Below are 18,983 nucleotides of genomic sequence, written 5' to 3' on the forward strand. Positions count from 1 at the left end.
GCAAAAGATTTAAAGGCCAGTGGTGGCCCTAAGCTAAAATTAAGTCTCCTGATGTTCTCCCTCTCTGTTTTGGTCCCACCCTAAAAGAATTATCTTCCTTCTCCATTCCTGTCCAATCAGGGTTGGTTTCTTCATCTCAGACCCACCAGTCTGAAAATAGCAGTTACCCTTGAGCAAGACGGGGTGGGGGCATTGACCTCCTGCACAGTTGGAAATCCACATATAACTATTGAGTCCTGCCAAACTTAACTAGCAACAGCCTACTGCTGACCAGAAGTCTTAGTGATCACGTAAACAGTTGATGAACACGTATTTTGAATGTTACGTGTATTATATACTATATTCTTACAATAAAGTAAGTTAGAGAAAAGAAAAGGTTCTTAAGAAAATTGTAAGAGAAAATACATTCACATCACTGTATTGTATTTACTGAAAAAAATCCGTGAATCCGTGGACCCATGTGATTCAACCTCATATTGTTCAAGTGTCAGTGTAGTACTGTGTTCAGTTATCTAGCTCTTATAATGGTTTTCCAGTTTGTGTCACATAACAGTCCTTTCAGTTTTTATCGGTCTTCACTGTTCCTAAGGGCTTTCCATATATTTCCTTAAAAACAACCTTGTGCAGAAATTTTTATTCCCACCTGCAGAAAAGCACCTCAGAGAGATGTCATAAGGGCACGGAGCTCGTAGGAGGCAACACCGGGATTAGAACCCAGGTGTAGATATCTGGTTCTGGGCTCAGTCCACCGTGTTATACTGCCCCAAGCCTCCTTTCTCCCCTACTCTATCATACTCTTTTCTGGCTTCTCTCAAGTAACTGTCAACATTTTTACCTCTTTCATGAATCTATGTATGAATTAACCAGAGGTGGGCCAATAGCACTTGGGGGTCTTCTCTGCGGAAATTTGATGAAACATTTACTTAGTCTTGGCCCAAGGCAAGTAGGACCAAGATTTTGGCCTTGGGTCAGTGCCTTTTGTTAAAGTTCTCGCTTGATGCAAATTTTCTATGGGGTCTGTCACTCTTCACCTCCTGTCCCCAGAGAAGCCCCTAAAGAGGTCAGTAGATCTCATCTCTGTGTTTCTTCTGACCAGACACTGAATAAATTCTGAAATATTCTTTAATGTTCAGAAGACAGAAATGAGTTTTATTTATGGGTATAAAGAGGACGTGGCTAGGACCCAATGTCATATCTTTCTACCCTGTCACAGGTTGAACATTTGTGGGAGGAAACCTTCCTGTGAGACAGGCCAACAAATGGAAGGAAAAAAAGAAGTGCTTACTTCAAGGGCAGGTTGTTTCCAGAGAGAGAGATCCATGAGCAAGAAGTATTGCCCATTAACTCCCACCCCCAATCCCCAAGAGAGGCCTTCACCATCTTCCTCTTGGGAAGAGAGAATGGGTGGTGGGGAGAGAAACAGGAACTTCTTGTGCTTCCTTTTGGAGATGGGGCAGGTGTGGCAAAAAGGCAGAGGGCTGTGGCAGGAATGTGTGCACCAAGACTATCTGGTTCACAGGAATGGAATGGCCACAAAAAAGCCTTTAGGTGAGCTCAGTCTTGGAGTGAGTACCTCTGAAACTTTCCCCTGTCCTTCCTATAGAAGAACCATGCAGAGTGTCCTCTTCTCCAGAATGGCTCTACTGAGAAAAATTTCTGTAGTAAAATGCATTTTGTAGAGATGGAGGAATCATCCTGCCTCCTCCATGGAATGGGAACCCTTGCCCTATGTGTGTATTTGCAGGGGGTGATATTCCCAGGGCAGAGGGAACATGTCAATATGTTACTGGATAATTTGAAGACCAAGAACACTGAGACTTGGTCCAGTCAGACTTAGGCCACTTGGACTGTCCTGAAACTTAGAAGACTAATTATTGGCCTGACGCTGGTTGGATACATCTGGATATGTTCCTTTACCATATTGGGTGTCAATGTTGTTCCCTGAATACCAAGGTTATCTGAAGTGCATCCTTCTAGGCTCCATGTCCCCCATGCAATGACCTCTGACATCTTCAAAGAACAGTAAGAAAGATCCTGGTTAATTTGTGTTAAACATCAACTTGCTCATCTCCAAAATAATATTTCAGAGGGACAGGAAGGAGTTGAATTTGACATAACTATGTGTGATACCACTAGTTGCCACCCTGGCAAGTAGCCAGCCTGCTTCCTTATCTGGTTTACCAGTGACACTATTTTACTTACAAACACTAATCAGAAAAGACAAAATGCACCACAGAGCAGAGTAATAGTAACAAGTTAAAAGACTGCTAGGCAATATTTTACAGGCAAATTATCTCTATGGATATAATCTTGTTGCCACTGGAAATGGGTTATTTCTTTACCTCTATGGAGCATTAAAAAAGACATTGATTTCCCATAGATATAAATCAACAAAGAGGGGGTGAATATACATTTTATAGAAAAATCTATAGAGGAGGAAGTAAAGGATGAATAAATGGATTTCTTTAGTGGTAAGGATTAAGTATGTGAAAGGCTATGTTGTTACAGATCCTCACTCTTCATTTATCCAGGATGGTAAATGAGGATGAACCTGTGAGTGTTAATTGGACAATGTCCCTTCTTACAGAAATGTGAAGGTAAGGAGAAAAAGAGAGACAGCAATAAACAGGATTCCAGGAATATATGCGGCAAAGGTTTTATTCTTTAAAGTTCCAAATTGGTATTCTGCCCTTTTCTTTTTTTCTTTTAAAGGAAATATTTTGAAAACTGAAACTTGTACTGGAAACTAGTGACCAGTCATAAGTCTTTTCTACCTTGGAAACTTGGTTGAAATCCAATTTGGATAGATTAGCTAAGTGTTATTCCAGTTATAGGCCAGCTTGGTTTTCGTTTCTAGAATTGGGTAGTTTTATTACAATTAATTCACCTTAACCTCAACCAATAGAAAATATTACACCATTTGTCAGATGTCAGAGTTCTGAATTTTCTTTTAAGCTTGAGACCTCTGGTATGTCCCGACAGCCGTATTTAGCTTGTTTTTGCTGTTGAATCCCCTGAGGACAGATCCTGCATATTTCTGAAACTACCACCACCAACTAATAATTTTCAACCTCTTTACATTAAATATGTAACTTAAAAATTACAGTATGATTCAGAAGTGACTTTTATGGGCTTACATAAGCAGTTTCTGATATGGTTAGACACCCGTTCTCTAGATTTACGGAGAACTTTCTTTGGTTATTTCCATGGCTTTGAGTCGTTCTCAGTCTCTGTCTCTCACATACATGTGAGCACACAACTTAATATTCTGTATTTTATAGGAAGAAAGAAACCAAATGGATTACTTAAAATTATGGGCAAGGCATGCATGTCTGGAAAATTCTTTCATAATTTACAGCTTGTCAAAATTCAAAATATAGTAAGGGGATATAAATGGCTTGGGTTAGTGTCCATATCATAAATGCGCTCGGGAATTCCAAACTAACATACTACCTGTTGGGTGGAGGAAAAGTTTCTGAAAGATTAAATCTAATTTGATGTGTGTATGTGTGTGTGTGTGTGTGTGTGTGTGTGTGTGTTTCTAGGTATAGATATGTGCATGGATACATATATACATACACACACTGCATTTTAAGAGAATGACATATATACAGGGTCATTGCCTTGTCCACCTTCAGGAGCTACCAGTCACATGAAGTACAACATGAATGGGAACCCCCCCTTTGCCCAGGACTGTACATGGTGGAGTGCTGGGCATTTATATTTGAATATGTCAGAGCTCTCATTGTGTGTGCTTCTCATCCTGAGGCATGTTTTTAGATTCTTTTCAAATGTCTGAATCACATATGAGTTCTTACATAGCATTTTTTATGAGTGAAATAGTTTTTCCAGGAAGCCAATCTAATTTGGATGGTGGATTTGACAAGACTTATTTCCAGGGTTGTTACTTTGGTATCAGTAGATTTAATGTAGATGAAACCCATTCTACCTGCTGGCAAAATAGTGAAATCAGGAAGTCCTGATGTCAAACACAAGCTAAGACAATTCTCCCCTTGGCATCTACCTTGATGTCTGGAATTCCTAGTATTAGTCATTCCTTTGAGTCATGACATTGTCTCCATGTCTCCTACAGGACCTTGTTAAAATTATGATGTGTCCCACTTAAGTGGGGGCAACATGTACCCCATTAATGATTATTATGACTATAACCAATAAAATATTTATTAAGGACCCAGTATTTTCCTGACAATGAGCTAGGTTTCATATATATATCTCCACTTAATTCCAAGAGAATTTGAAGCAAACAAAAGTTAAAAAAAATTTTAACGTTTATTTATTTTTGAGAGACAGAGAATGAGCGGGGGAGGGGCAGAGAGAGAGGGAGACAGAATCCGAAGCAGGTTCCATGCTCTGAGCTGTCCAAGCACAGCACCTGACGCGGGGCTTGAACTCGTGGACCACGAATCATTACCCGAGCTGAAGTTGGATGACTAACTGACTGAGCCACCCAGGCGCCCCTCAAGCAAACAAAAATTTAAAAGCTGACACAAACAAACTTGTTCTAAATGTATAATGATAATTATATGAAAAGGCAGGTGATGAGGAGAGGTGTGCATGTTTCAGAGGGCGTTTGTGTCTAATAGTTGTGGTTGCAGTGTGTTGGTCATGGTTTACTACTATCACACTAGCTGAAAATGTGGTCTGCCATGGGGTGAAAAATTAATATGCATTTATGATCTTTCCTCCTTCTTCCCACTCCTGGTACTAAACAGTGTTCTCAGAGCTATTATGCATTTCCTGCCATTGAGTAGAAAGTCTTGAGAACAGAGTAGTACTGATAGACAAACCACCTAGGGTGTAGTATGGTTCTTTCCTGCTTTGGCATGTATTTTTCCAATTTAGTTTCAGTGTGTAAATAAGTCCAAGGGACGCCTCTTCTCTCCATTTTCAACACATGTTTGATTGAAGAGTCGACACCTATTTTCTCTTCAGAAGCCCTCCCACTTCTATGGAAAAAGAGCCTTGTGAATGAGACCAGATGACGCACTCCGGTTCAGGAAGAGGGATTAAAAATCTAGAGTTTTCTTCCAAGAAGAACAGGGATTCAATGGACTGTAGAACCACTCATTGAAAGACTAGCATTGATTTGAGAATCAAGGGGCACTTGAGTGGCTCAGTTGGTTGAGCATCCTATTTCAGCTCAGGTCATGATCTCACAGTTTGTGGGTTCGAGCCCTGTGTCAGGCTCTGTACTGACAGCTAGCTCAGAGCCCGCAGCCTGTCTTCAGATTCTGTCTCCCTCTCTCTCTGACCCTCCCCTGCTCATGCTGTCCCTCACTCTCTTAAAATTAAATTACAAAAACACTTAAAAAAAGAATCAAATATTTATATAGAAGCTTTAGTTCAAAATCCACAATTATATTTTTATTGCCCTATATTCCTCATATATCATATGTGCTGTTTCACATATGAGTGGAATGTGAGATTCATGAACATTCATTCAGAAGAATGAATATTCTGAATGAGGACATTTGTTTGAAATACCCAGCATCAGATGCCTCTCCCTTATCTTTACCGGTTATCCTTTTCCAGTCTCTGTCCATCTGACTCAGGTAGGATATCTGATGCCAAGAGTGGAGTCTGTGACCCACGCTTGGCCATTCCATGCAGAAGAGCCCCTTAACCACAGTGATGGTTTCAGAGATGGAAAGGAGTGAGTCCAAGTGATGTTAGGAGTTCCTGGAAAAAACATTTCCTTTTCTCTGCTGGATCAAACATGGAGAATATGAACCCAGTTTTATTGGAAGTCCCTAACACAGTAGGAGGCAGAGTCAAGAGATGGAGAAATTTTGATTCTAATGTTTGATTTGAGCCCTTGAATCAAATCACACCTAATGCTAAGCTCTTCCCCATCTGCTTCATGAATGTGGGCATTACTGATGACAAATCCATAAATAACAAAAAAGCTTTTGGTCAAGTCCCTCAAGTTATTAAACACAAACAGATATTGAAGTCTTCAGACAGGAGGGACATTGAGTATTCTCTTGCTAAAGACTGGTGAAATGTAATGAATTAGGTTTTATCACCTCCCCCCTTTTAAATACCCTTGTCTTAAAGATTTTAAATTAAATTAAAAGAAAAACTATCTAATTTTTTTCCACTGAATGTAACCTGTTTATCTCTTTAACATACAGAGTAATTTGCATCATTTTGGGATAAAGTTGTTTGCATACCTCTCTTATTACCACATGCAATTTAAGATCCTTTGAGAAAGGACAGTTCTTATACATATTATAACACAATCCTCTCATAGCATGCCAGGATACATTAATGGAAGTTACCCAGAAGCATGTGTAAAGTCAGGTTATGAATGTTGGAATTTCAGGATGTGAGCCAAATCACTAGGTAAAAAAAATAAATGCAGAGCCAAGATTCATTGATATTTGACATTAGCCATATTTAGTAGTTGGCCACCCACTAAAGGGAGGGGACATATGCTGAACCCCCCAAAAGCAGCTAATCCCTGTATGGCTTCATTTCGAGACTATTCAAAAAATTACATGCATGTAGATATGCACAGCCACTGACAAAATGGCCACCTTTAAACAATGGTAAATTTTCTCTGCTCTTTCATGTGTGTCTATCTCTTGCACTAGATTAGCAGCTCCTTAACTAATATTCAGAAGACATGATACTCAAAATTATTTACTGAATGAATGGTTACAGAACGAAATCAAAGATTTTCCCCTCTTATTTTTATTGCCCATTTGAAGCATTTCATTCTAATTCTGCCTACTGTTCTCTGACTGCTTTTGCCTGCCATTTGAGTGGTTCATTTTAGGGGATGTGTGTGTGTGTGTGTGTGTGTGTGTGTGTGTGCACATGCATGTGCGTGTATGTATGGAAGCAGTGGGAGAAGTTGGGGTACTGTGAACCTCAGATCTTCCTAGAACTCTTCAATAGCAAAATATTTTTTGCCTTTATCCTTAGTTTCTTCTGTAATCTCAGGTCTGTATATTGTATTTACATTTTATTTAAAGTCTCAAATGGAATATTGGGACACAAATGGATATCGTGGATCTTTTGGCTTGCAAGGTGGTTAAAATATACACAGAAGGTGCCTGTGTTCTCCACATTGCCATAGACTGGCCTTGCCGACAGAGATTCTGACCGTCTGGATGAAGGGAATAGCCAGACTGTGAAGCAGTTTGCTTGTTTTGGCCCCTTATATTTTTAGATCATTTCATAGCCCAATCAATTGTGTAGCAATTGGCTCTAAATTTGTCCAAGTGTAGTCAGCTGAATACATATGCACACTTAGGCACTTGCACACCTACCCTCACTGTGCTTGGTCTGAGCATCTTGTAGGCTGGCCCAGACTCCCAGTGGCTCAGCACCTGCATGGACATCATGGGATGCAGGGGAAAGTAGGGGTTAATGGCAGAAATTCCAGATATAAATTGTTTGGCTTCAAACTAAGGCTCTGTTGCTTACTAGTGTGTGACCTTGAGTAGGATATTTGCCTAATACTTCCGTGCTTCAGTTTCCTCACCTGTTAAATGGTGATGGATACCACCTTATAGAGTTGTTATAAAGATCAGACAAGATAATCTGTGAGAAACTGAGGTTAATACCTGGCAAATAGTAACTCTCAGTAGTTGCTGGCTATCATCCTTGTCATCACCACCATCACCACCAACACCTCCTCTAACATCAGCATCACATCATCTTTGAAGGACAGCTATACTGATATCGAAGTCAGAGGAGGGATTGTTGGGATTTGAGGAGAGGATATCAGATTTCATGTCAGTGCACATAATCTCTGGAAGTTGGGGACCCCATGAAAATGAAGTTGTGATTAAAGTTGAAACCTGGGGATGTATTGCTTCTCTTGGATGAATGACTGCCTAGATGTGGTTCTAGATGACCAGGGCAAACGATAGATTTAATTTTTGAAAATTCATGATCATCTTCAGGTAATTTATTATATATAACTTTTAAAAATAAATGTTTATAATTTTTTTCAAGAGACAAGGAGAATCATGCACAAGTGGGGGAGGGGCAAGGAGAGAGGGGGACAGAGGATCTGAAGCAGACTCTGCACCTACAGTAGAGAGCTCCAAGCGGAGCTCGAACTCACAAAGCGAGATTATGACCTGAGCCAAAGTCAAGTGCTTAACCCCTCAAGCCACCCAGGCTCTGTTTGATGGAAAAACATAAATATTACCTTTATGTGAAAAGATACATTCATGCACACAAAACAGTCACAGCAGAAACAAGTTAAGAATAAGATTTTAGGGTGCCTGCATGGCTCATTCACTTAAGTGATTGATTTCCGCTCAAGTTATGATATCCTGGTTGTGAGATTGAACCCTGTATCAGGCTCTATCTTAGGCATGGGCCTGCTTGGGATTCTCTCTCTTCCTCTCCCTTTTCCTTCTCCTCTGCTTGCTCTATTTCTCTCAAAAAAATCTATCATCTCTCACCTACCTATATGTCTATCTATCTATCTATCTATCTATCTATCTATCTATCTATCTAACTATCTACCTATCTATCTACTATCTATCTACCATTGATATACATATACATAGCTTTATATACATTTCTTTTTCTGATTTATATTTTTAAGTTTATTTGCATGAGCAGGGAAGGGGAAGAGAGAGTGGGAGAAAAAGAATCCCAAGCAAGCTCCATGCTGTCAGTGCAAAGTCCAACCCGTGGCTCCAACAAGGAACCATGAGATCATGACCTGAGCAGAAACCCAGAGCCAGATACTCAACTGACTGAGCCACTCAGACATCCTTTGTTTTTGTTTTCTAATATACGTACACATTTTGGAAATCTTTGTCATACCTTTATGCATAATATTTTTCTAGAAATAACAGCAAAACAGTTCTTGGGAAAAGATGTAGTTATACATGAGCTGCATGCATAATGCAATATGAGGTGGGAGCAGCTGTGAGATTTGCCATGGAAAGCAGGATTTGAAGGGACTCTGGAAGGGGACTACTTGTTCTGTCTCAAAGCCTGACATGGATGGAAGGGATACATCAAAACAAGTTCTCTCAAGTAAGCAACAAACTTGAAGCCCTTATTGTGTTTTTGTGACACTGACTCTATCAACTGTGAGTTGTCCCTACATGGGAAATATAAACTTTGGTGAGTTCTGAGGACATTAGCTCCATGATTCTGGTGTCTAGGCTCACTTACTTTCCCTCCGAAACAACAGCTCTGACTAAGTTGAATGCTGCTTGATGGCTTAGAATTCTTGACATTTTCTTCTACATTTCTTTAATCCTGGAAGTGTCATAGTGATTTATGGAAAGGCCACCTTTTACTCACATTCTGAGAAGGAGGGATGAAGATGAAGAAGAAGAAGAAGAAGAAGAAGAAGAAGAAGAAGAAGAAGAAGAAGAAGATGATGGCAACAACAACGAAGAAGAAGAAGGAAGAAGAGGAGGAGGAGAAGGAGATGGAGGAGAAGGAGAGGAGTAGGAGGAGGACAAGGAGAAGAAGAGGAAGGAGAAGAAAGGAAGGAAAATGTGGAATATGGTGACAAAACAACAACAACAACAACAACAACAACAACAACACAGAAATAGCCAAGACACTGGACAGAGATTGAAGCTGACCCACATGTTCCACCTCTGGTCTCCAAAGGAAATGATAGTTCATAAATCCACACATGAGCTGCAATTCTTCTGGGTGTTCTTTTGGTCCTTTTAAATATTTTCCTTTTTTACAGAGCTAAAAATATTTTGTTTTCCTCTTCTCTAATTTTCTTTCTTATTCCCTTTTAAAATGTATTTCTTTTTCTTTTTAAAGCTTTGTCTTCTTTCTTTGGTTCCCACAAGAACTTTCTGGTTTTCCTTTGCTCTCTTAAAAAATTTCTTTAACATTTTTATTCATTTTTTGAGAGATAGAGAGAGACAGGGTATGAAGGGGGAGGGGGACAGAGAGACAGGGAGACCCAGAATTTGAAGGAGGCTCCTGGCTTTGAGCTGTTAGCACAGAGCCTGATGTTGGACATGAATCCATGAACCATGAGATCATGACCTGAGCCGAAGTTTGGATGCTAAATTGACTGAGCCACCCAGCGCCCCACCTTTGCTCTCGTTAAATTGTGTGTGTGTGTGTGTGTGTGTGTGTGTGTGTGTGTGTGTGTGTGTAAGTGTATATGTGTCTGTTTAAATAAGAGTGTGAGGGGGAGAAAATTTAAAAATTGGGAAAACCAATTGAGTTTGGAAAAAGTTGTGTTCTCTGAGGCACATTTTTTTTTTTGCCATGTGCTTTGAAAGACATGTCCTCAGGCGTGTGGTACACCAAAAACCCACAATGAGTACAAGCAGTGGAAAATATGTCTCCTTTCCTGCTTTCGTATAGGCTACATGATCTGAGGTCATGGTCTCTTGGATGGAGCAGTGTCTCTTCTGCTTTCCAGTGAGAAGTCAGTCACAGGATAGCACGTTGAGCCTGGTGTTAGAGTCTGCAACAAGACACAAAAAGCAGAGTTATTTTACATGTTGCACAATGAAAGAATGTTGTTTGTGCAGGATCTGATGAGGAGAAGTGCTTATTAGGTGTACCTTGTTAAACCAGTGCCTGATTTAATCATAATGATTGCCATTTGTGGTGGGGATTAAATTACAGAGCCTCTTCTGTGTAAACAGGTAGACAATTGAAGTCTTGCTGAAAAGAAAGGCACCCATCTTGGTGCTCCTGGAAATATCTGATTCCTCAAAGGTAGAGAAGAATTTGAAGAATCTGACATTACAGCCATCAGGAGGCTGGGGAATGGAACAAAAGCTTCCACTCTAAGATATATGTGTACATTTTCAGTCTTATATTCATTCCCACAGGATGAAAACCAAGCCCAAACACAAGCTAACTCATAATCACTTTTCCTATTCTGGAAAGCCCTTAAGAACGGCTTTTAAAAGTTATGATTCTTTTGGGTTTGTTTGACTTTTAAGTCTTAGGTAGAGACTACAATTATAATTACTGTGTTTCTTTCTTCCTTCCAAGACCTGAAAAAAATGTAATAGGTACCTGAGCAGGAAGTTTCAATTTCTGTTTTAAAACTGTGCTATAATAAAGGTTGGAAATGTTATTATTTATTTTCTCATTTCAAATCAAAGTCAGTATAAAATAATCATTTTTGGAGAGTAAATTATAACCTCAAGGCCATGTTAAAGTCTTTACAATGGCAATTCTCATAAGAATTATCAAATTTAATGTACAATGTTCATTAAAAGATAAAATATAACAAATGTTAGTGATGATGTGGAGGAAAAAATAGCCCTTGTGTAAGGGTAATTTGATGCAGTTACTGTGGAAACAGTATGGAGGTTCCTAAAAAATAAAATAAATAAGAATACCATATGATCCTGTAATTCCACTACTGGGTGTTCACCCAAGGAAAATGAAAACACTAACTTGAAGAAAATATATGTGCTTATTACAACATTATTTATAGTAGCTGAGATATGGAAGCAACCTATATATATATATATAACCCAACTGATAGATGAATAGATAAAGAAGCTGTGGTATAAACACACACACACACGCACACACACACACACGAATATTACTAAACCATAAAAAGGAACGAGATCTTGCCATTTGCGATGACATGGATGGACCTAGAAGGTATTATGCTAAGTGACATAAGAGATACATACAAAGACAAATATGAAATCACTCCTATGTGGAATCTAAAAAAAATGAAACAAGTGGAAAAACAAAGCAGAAGCAGACTTATAAATATGGATGGTTGCCAGAGGGGTGGGGATATAGGCAAAATGTATGAAGGGGAACAGAAGGTACAGACTTGCAGTTGTAGCAGGAGTAAGTCACAGGGATGGAAACATGGGGCATATAGTCAATGATACTTTGATAGTGTGGTTTGGTGACAGATCAGAACAACACTTGTGGTGAGCAGAGCTTAATGTACAAATTTGTCCAGTCACTAGGTTGTACACCAGGGACTAATGTAACATTGTGTGTCAACTACACTTCTACAACAACAAAATAATAATGATGCCTATCATCATCACGATTCTGATACAGATAATGGTTTCTATTCCCCATTCATCTTAAAGCAGAAGTATTTTCATTAAAATGTTATCATGGCTTGAGAAGAAAGTGATTTTAAAGAGCTAAATACTTTGCAACCCACCAAAATAGCCTACATTTGTCAGTTGGAAAAAATTCATTCCAAATTCGTGTCTCTACTGAATACAAATGTGAATTCTAATTATGATGTATATAATAAAATATTGACTATGTAATGTTAAAAAATTTAAAAACACATTTTCTTATTTTTTGAGATTATTTGAAAGGTTCTTTTTCATCCTAAGAAAAATACATACACACATACACTGCATTTAGAATGATTAAGAAGATTTACCTGGTCCGATAACATTTTATTGATTATCTCTTTTAGCAATTGTCCTTATTAACATGTAAAGTTTTCCTAGCTTCTCCTGTATCATTTGGTGCCTGTGAATTAAAATGCTATTTGTGTGAAGCAGGCTCCAGGCTCTGAGCTAGCTGTTAGCACAGAGCCCGACGTGGGGCTCGAACCCACAAACCGTGAGATCATGACCTGAGCCGAAGCCGGAAGCTGGACGCTTAACCCACTGAGCCACCCAGGCACCCATAAAATGCTATTTGAAAACCTCTCTGTAGGATATCACTGAAAAAAGAAAAGAAGAGGAAATAAATTTGAAAAAAATACCATATATATTCTCACTCAAATGTAAATGATATGAAGAAAAAATTAATGAAAAGTTTTATTTTGAAGTCAGTGCCTTCAGCTCTCTATAATTTCATGTCTATAAAGCACACACATGCTGTCTAAATTGGCTTCAAAACCCTTTTGTGATTGTTCAAGACACACATGCCTGGTCCTGGACCTCAATTTCTACCTGATCCCCAATATAATGTAAATTTTATAAGTGTGAAATTGAGTTAAATGATGTATATCCTACAAGAGTTATAACTATGCAAAAGCATGATCTAATTTGCTTGATATTCTGATTATGTATTATTTTCTTTCCTTTTTAAAAATATTTTTTTAGGGTTTATTTTTGAGAGAGAGAGAAAGTACAAGCAGGGGAGGGGCAAAGAGAGAGGGAGACACAGAATATGAAGCAGGCTCTGGGCTCTGAGCTGTCAGCACAGAGCCCGACGTGGGGTTCGAACTTACAAACCATGAGATCATGATCTGAGTGGAAGTGGTACACTTAACTGAAGCCACCCACCTGCCCCAGTACTATTTTATTTTCTAATAATATTTGTTCTGTTCAAGCTACCAAAAGAAAGAAGTTTGCGCTATCTATGACTCTCTAAACTTGGTTATTAAGCAAATCACTTTTGTTTTATTTCCTGGGCAGTATAGTTTTTTACTCATTTGAGATGAATTTTTCCTTGTGAAAAACTTTACTCTTAAGTGATAAGTTTTAAGATGTATATCAAACACTATCATATTATTGACAAGTCAAAAGTAACCAGAATAAAATATCTCAGCTTGCGCTACATCTCTGGGTTTGAAGGTCTGTAAATGACCAAGCTATGCAATGTAATTTGAGTACAGGAGACACAGTAGAGTTCACATTTCAACCTTTAAGTAAGACAATGTGTCTTCTTGGAATGCCCTTCTCTGTGTTTTTCCAAGTCACCTATTTTTCAAGGGCAAATAAAATGCCATGCTGTGAAGACTCCCCCATTTCTTCTGTCTGCTTGCTGTCACATGTAGAAGTGTCCCCAAGGTAACTCTTTGTAAATCTATTGTATTTATTTTATTGTAATGATTTACGTGTACACATTAGATGGTAAATTATTTGAGGGGAGTAACCATGCATTCAGCTTTCTGTTCCCATCACCGAATCTAGTATCAGGCAGAGAATAGATGATTAATAAGTATTTGTCACATGGAACAATATATTCAGCCAGGAAGCCAAATCCTGTCATCTGGTAATGAGTGGCTTTCAAGCTTTCTGTACAGTAATGCTTTATAAAGAATACATATTTCCATCACAACTCAGAGCATATACAAACACAATTGACAGAATTTTATGATATAGTGTTTCCCTCCCTCACTATGTGTGATATACACTGATCTATTCTATTCTATTCTATTCATTTTAAATTTGGTTCTAATGCACTAAATTGATTTTCTCACCTTTTTTGGTTGTGATCCACAGTTTAAATAAAGGTCATCTTTGTGGCTTTACGCACATATATTTCTTTTGTTATCATTTCAAAGCAATCTGTCTTGTTTATAAAGGTTACCAGAAATTTACATTATTATAGCTATCTTCCAAACACTTGGTCCACAGGAGATACCAATGTATAAATAAAATATTCCAAAATCTTCCTATTACTAATTTTTTGTAATGCTGCTTTCTTATATTTTTGTCACAGAGATTGTTAGCAAGTGAAAAGTCATCTAATTCTGATTTTACTTAGTCTGCTACAGTGTCCCAGAAGAGGTTGTAAGGAGTGATTAAAATGGTCATGTGTCCTGATAACTGACTGGTAGGCATGACATATAGTGTATCTGAATTCATGTAACAAGGAATCAGTTTCCAAGAAAATTGCAAAAGGATGTTCTTGAAATAACTGCATGGAAAACTCAAAGTGAAAATCTTAGAAACTGATCATAATTCTTGACCCCAAACCCACAGAGGAAAAAATACTGAACAAAATCATTTCTATGATCCAGAAAGTGTAGACCACAAATCAACTTACAAAAACACTTAACTACACACCATGGTTGTCCTGCTGTGCTCTGGTTAACAATGGGGTGATGACTCATCTGGCAACTTTCTGTGGAAAATGTATAGTCAAGAGAGAGATCCTTCTCTCTGTGAAGTCAGGAAGAATTAGCCAAACCCTTCCTGACTTCCATGATGTTATTTACCATTGATAGGCCATAATAGTGGACTTGGAGATTAGATAGTTCTTCTGAATAACTCAAGGGAATCTGAAAGTGAAAATCTTTTGGAAATTTTGTTATGCTTGAGCTAAATAGAAGCACAGCATCTTATTTATTAATGTGGGTCTTTTTTTTCCCAAAATTTTATTTAAATTCTAGCTAGTTAACATATAGCGTAATATTGGCTTCAAGAATAGAATTTTACGTATAAAACCCAGTGCTCATCACAACAGAGGCCCTTCTTAATACTCATCACCCATTTAGCGTATCCCTACCCCTCCATCAATCCTTGGTTTGTTTTCCATCAGTCTCTTATGGTTTCCTTCTTTCTTTCTCTCTCTCCCCCCACTTCTTATATGTTCATCTGTTACGTTTCTTAAAGACAAATACCATATGATTTCACTCATGTGGAATTTAAGAGACATAGTTTTAATGTTAAATATGGGGATAGGTTAAATATAGTTTGAAATAAACAATGGAATGTGGTTACAGCAAACATAATGATTAGATTATATGTCCATCAATATAGTCAAATTGTCATGAGTATTTCTTAAAAACCTACTGCATATGAGAGATAATTGCAGACTTTGTCAGCACAATTTCATTTAAATACAAATTTAAATCACATAAGAATGTACATTTTTTTAATTTCAAGAGTAGAATTTAGTGATTAATAAGTTACATATAATCCCCAGTGTTCATTTCAACAAATGCCCTCCTTAAAGCCCATCACCCATTTAGTCCATCCCCCACATGGGACTTTTGATAGTAGATAGTTATCATCTTCAAAATCCAGCAAAGCCACTGTAGTTTGATAATTGGTAGAAAAATAATGTAAATATTCCCGAAATGTTTTGAATGCCGGGACACAGTCAGTAAAATTTTATTCTCTAGAGCTGCACTGTTCAATATGGTGGCATTCGCCACATAGGGTTATGTTAATTATTATGTAAATTATACTAATATTAAATAAAATTTAAAAATACAATTATAAAGTCACAGTGGCCACATTTCAAGTGATCAATATCCATTATTGAAGATGTTTCTAATGGACAACACTGTTCTTGATGGAGACCATTTTATTCAATTAACATCTGATTTCTTTAGTCACTTATTTGATTGTTGAAAAGGAAGGGAAGGTAGGGAAGTTGAGATGCGACAGGGAAGCCTTGTCCATTGAATTCAGCCTCTATAAGGCCTGCTGTCTTACAGTCTTCTACACCCACTGTAACTGGGTCATTTACATGAGTCCATTTTAGCTTCTGGCTTGAGTCTCTTCAGTGCATCTTTCTTACTGCTTCCCTCCCAGAGTCACCATTCTAAATTAGAGGTCATTGTAAGCCATTGTTATTTTCCTAAGAAAATTCAAATTCCCCCCTTTTCCATAGATAACTTTTTCTCTTCTTGGTTTCAATCAAACCTGGCCCAAATCAGCAGCCCTTATTCAATTCCTCTCTGTAGATTATGTTCTGGTGACACTCTTAGCCACCTACCTTTCGTCCTTTGCTCATACTGTTTGTTGAAGTTCCATGAAAGGTGTCCTTGCCTCTTGGCTCCGTTTACATGCCAGAAGCATTGTGAAAACTTCTGTGATCGCATCCCATTGAATAGTGCCACTGCTTTAAGTTCTCATCATATTTTATTTGCACCTCCATTACAGCATTTTTTTCCCAGTGAAATTTGTACGTGTCTAACTCCCACTGGCTCCTAAGCTTTCTGCAAAAAAAGTGACCCTGCCTCTCAGCATCCTCCATTGCTTTCCACACATGACTGCTTAGCAAGAAACATAGATAGACAGACACTTCAATTTAATTTGGAGTGAGGGATAGATAAACTGGCTAACTGGAATCGAGTGAGCATTTGCTTAGAGAAATGTCACTGTTTTAAAGGATGCAGACAGGAGGAGGGCTGAGGTTAAGACCAGAAATCGAACCTTGGCAGTGATGAAGAGCATAACAGAATTGTGAGGCTGCACTGCAGGCTGCCAATGTTTCATAGGTCACAAAACACCACAAGGCATTCCTCCTGATGGAGATCAACCTCAGGCAGCATGAGTCATTCTCTCCCTGAGCTCATATGGCACTTAATCCATAGCTCTGCTCTATTCTGTGTTCTCAGGCTGGGAACTTCCTGGTGCCACCATCTTACTCTATTTCTTCTCTGCTCCTTGTACCTTGTCCTTCCTAGGACCCGGTTTCATTCATCCGGTAAGGAGATTCTCAGTAAATTGTGGCTGAGTAAATCCAACTGCGAGCTGAGAAATGAATAAAAGTTCACCACAGGTAGAATGTAAAACATGTAAGATTATCGAGTACAAAGAAGAAGGTGGAACGTGTTGCCAGAGTTATTTTATTTATTTTCAAACAGTGCAGGGTCTTTGGGCCATCTCTATCATTTAAGCTAGCAATATCTTGGCATGCCTGGAATCCTGAATTCTGTTTGATCAATCATCACTTCTCTTTTCTACCAAGGGCCTGTTTCTACTAGAGATAAAACTCTTTCCTCATCTTCAAAAGGAAGCTCAAACTGTTAAAAACAACAACCTCCCCCCACTGTCTTCACCCCCTCCCACTCTGAATTTTCTCCCTCGGTGTGTCCTGGGGTCAATGAGAAGTGAAGAAGAATTTGGAAACTCAGAGCTGCAAGTGTTAAGAATGTGGAATTCTTTTCCATGAGTGGGCAGGAAGTTCATCAAAGCACACGTGTGGTCAAGGAGGCTTAAAAATAAAGCTGATTTCTTAAGGAGAAAAAAAATAACATTAATTAAGCTTTCAATAAGCTACTTTTTTTCCTTACGGAATCAGTAGATTTACTTAGGAAAAAAAAAGAAAAAAAAAAAACTGCCAGCAGAGGAAAAGTCAGTGCACTCTTCCAAAAAGATCCTTTGACTAGAAGGAACACGTAAATTCCAAGAAAAGTTAGTTAGAAAGAACAGTTTATTCTCACTGGTTCCTTCTCATCACATCAGTATTTATTTCCCCCAGATGCCCTTTATTTATTCATTTTAAGCCATCCTAGGTGTCTACATGTTGGTTCAAGGCATAAAGAACTTTTCTTACCACAAAGACCCTTTTGGGACACCAAGGGGAGACCTCAGCTTTCCTTTTAAATTCCCAGGACTCTAAAACCTAATGTCTGCAGAGACAAACAGGACCGCTACTGCAAGAAGGCAGGAGCCTAAGTAGTTAGGATGTAGGCCTCTTACCAAGAAAATCACTGGGCTGTTCCAACATGAGCCACTTTGTCATCAATCCATAAGATGGAGATAGGGTGTGCCAGCTTCAGACTGTGTAACTTCTATTTACTGAAACTGTAACACATATTCATTGTAAGCTACAATTATCCACAGTTTAGTCTGTTTATGAAACCGTTTTGTGGTTATTTATTAAAAATAAAATTTATGTGTGCTTATTGAAGCTATATTTTGGCAGGCAACAAAGGTTGGCAGAAATGCCTGAGTCAACAGCCAGGCCTCAGCCACTCTGTATGTCGTCATATAAAAGCCTGTCAAATAATATTTAGTTTTTCATCTTTAGTTGCAAACATAAGGGTAGTCATGAAAATATTCTGTGAGTAGGTTTCCTTGAAACAAGAACCCGGGTGTTTGGATTTCAGTAAAGGTGATAATTAAGTTTCTGGCTTGTTTAGGGGTGATTTGTTATTCCTTTTCTTCTACCAACTTCTATTACCTGTTGTTTGTCCAGGTTCCTCACATCTTTTAAGAGCTGTCTTATAATGATTTTTAAAATATAAGCAATCTGTTTATCTATCAAGTTTAAACCCCAAACAAATATGTCATTCATGGTTAAGGAGACATTATCCCGACAGTTAAATCATGGTTGTCTCCTGTTGGAGATCTTTTGAATGCAAATAGATTATTTTTCTGGGCCTTTTCAGTTATTTAAATCATTACATATTTAACCTTTGAACAATGTGGGTTTGAACTGTGGAGGTCCATTTATACACAGTTTTTTTTTTTTTCTGATAAATACAATACAGCACTATAAATGTATTTTTTCTTATGATTGTTTTAACATTTTCTTCCTCAAACTCACTTTATTATGAGAATGCAATA

Source organism: Suricata suricatta, chromosome 3 (genome assembly GCF_006229205.1).
Source record: "Suricata suricatta isolate VVHF042 chromosome 3, meerkat_22Aug2017_6uvM2_HiC, whole genome shotgun sequence".
NCBI classification, from domain to species: Eukaryota; Metazoa; Chordata; class Mammalia; order Carnivora; family Herpestidae; genus Suricata; species Suricata suricatta.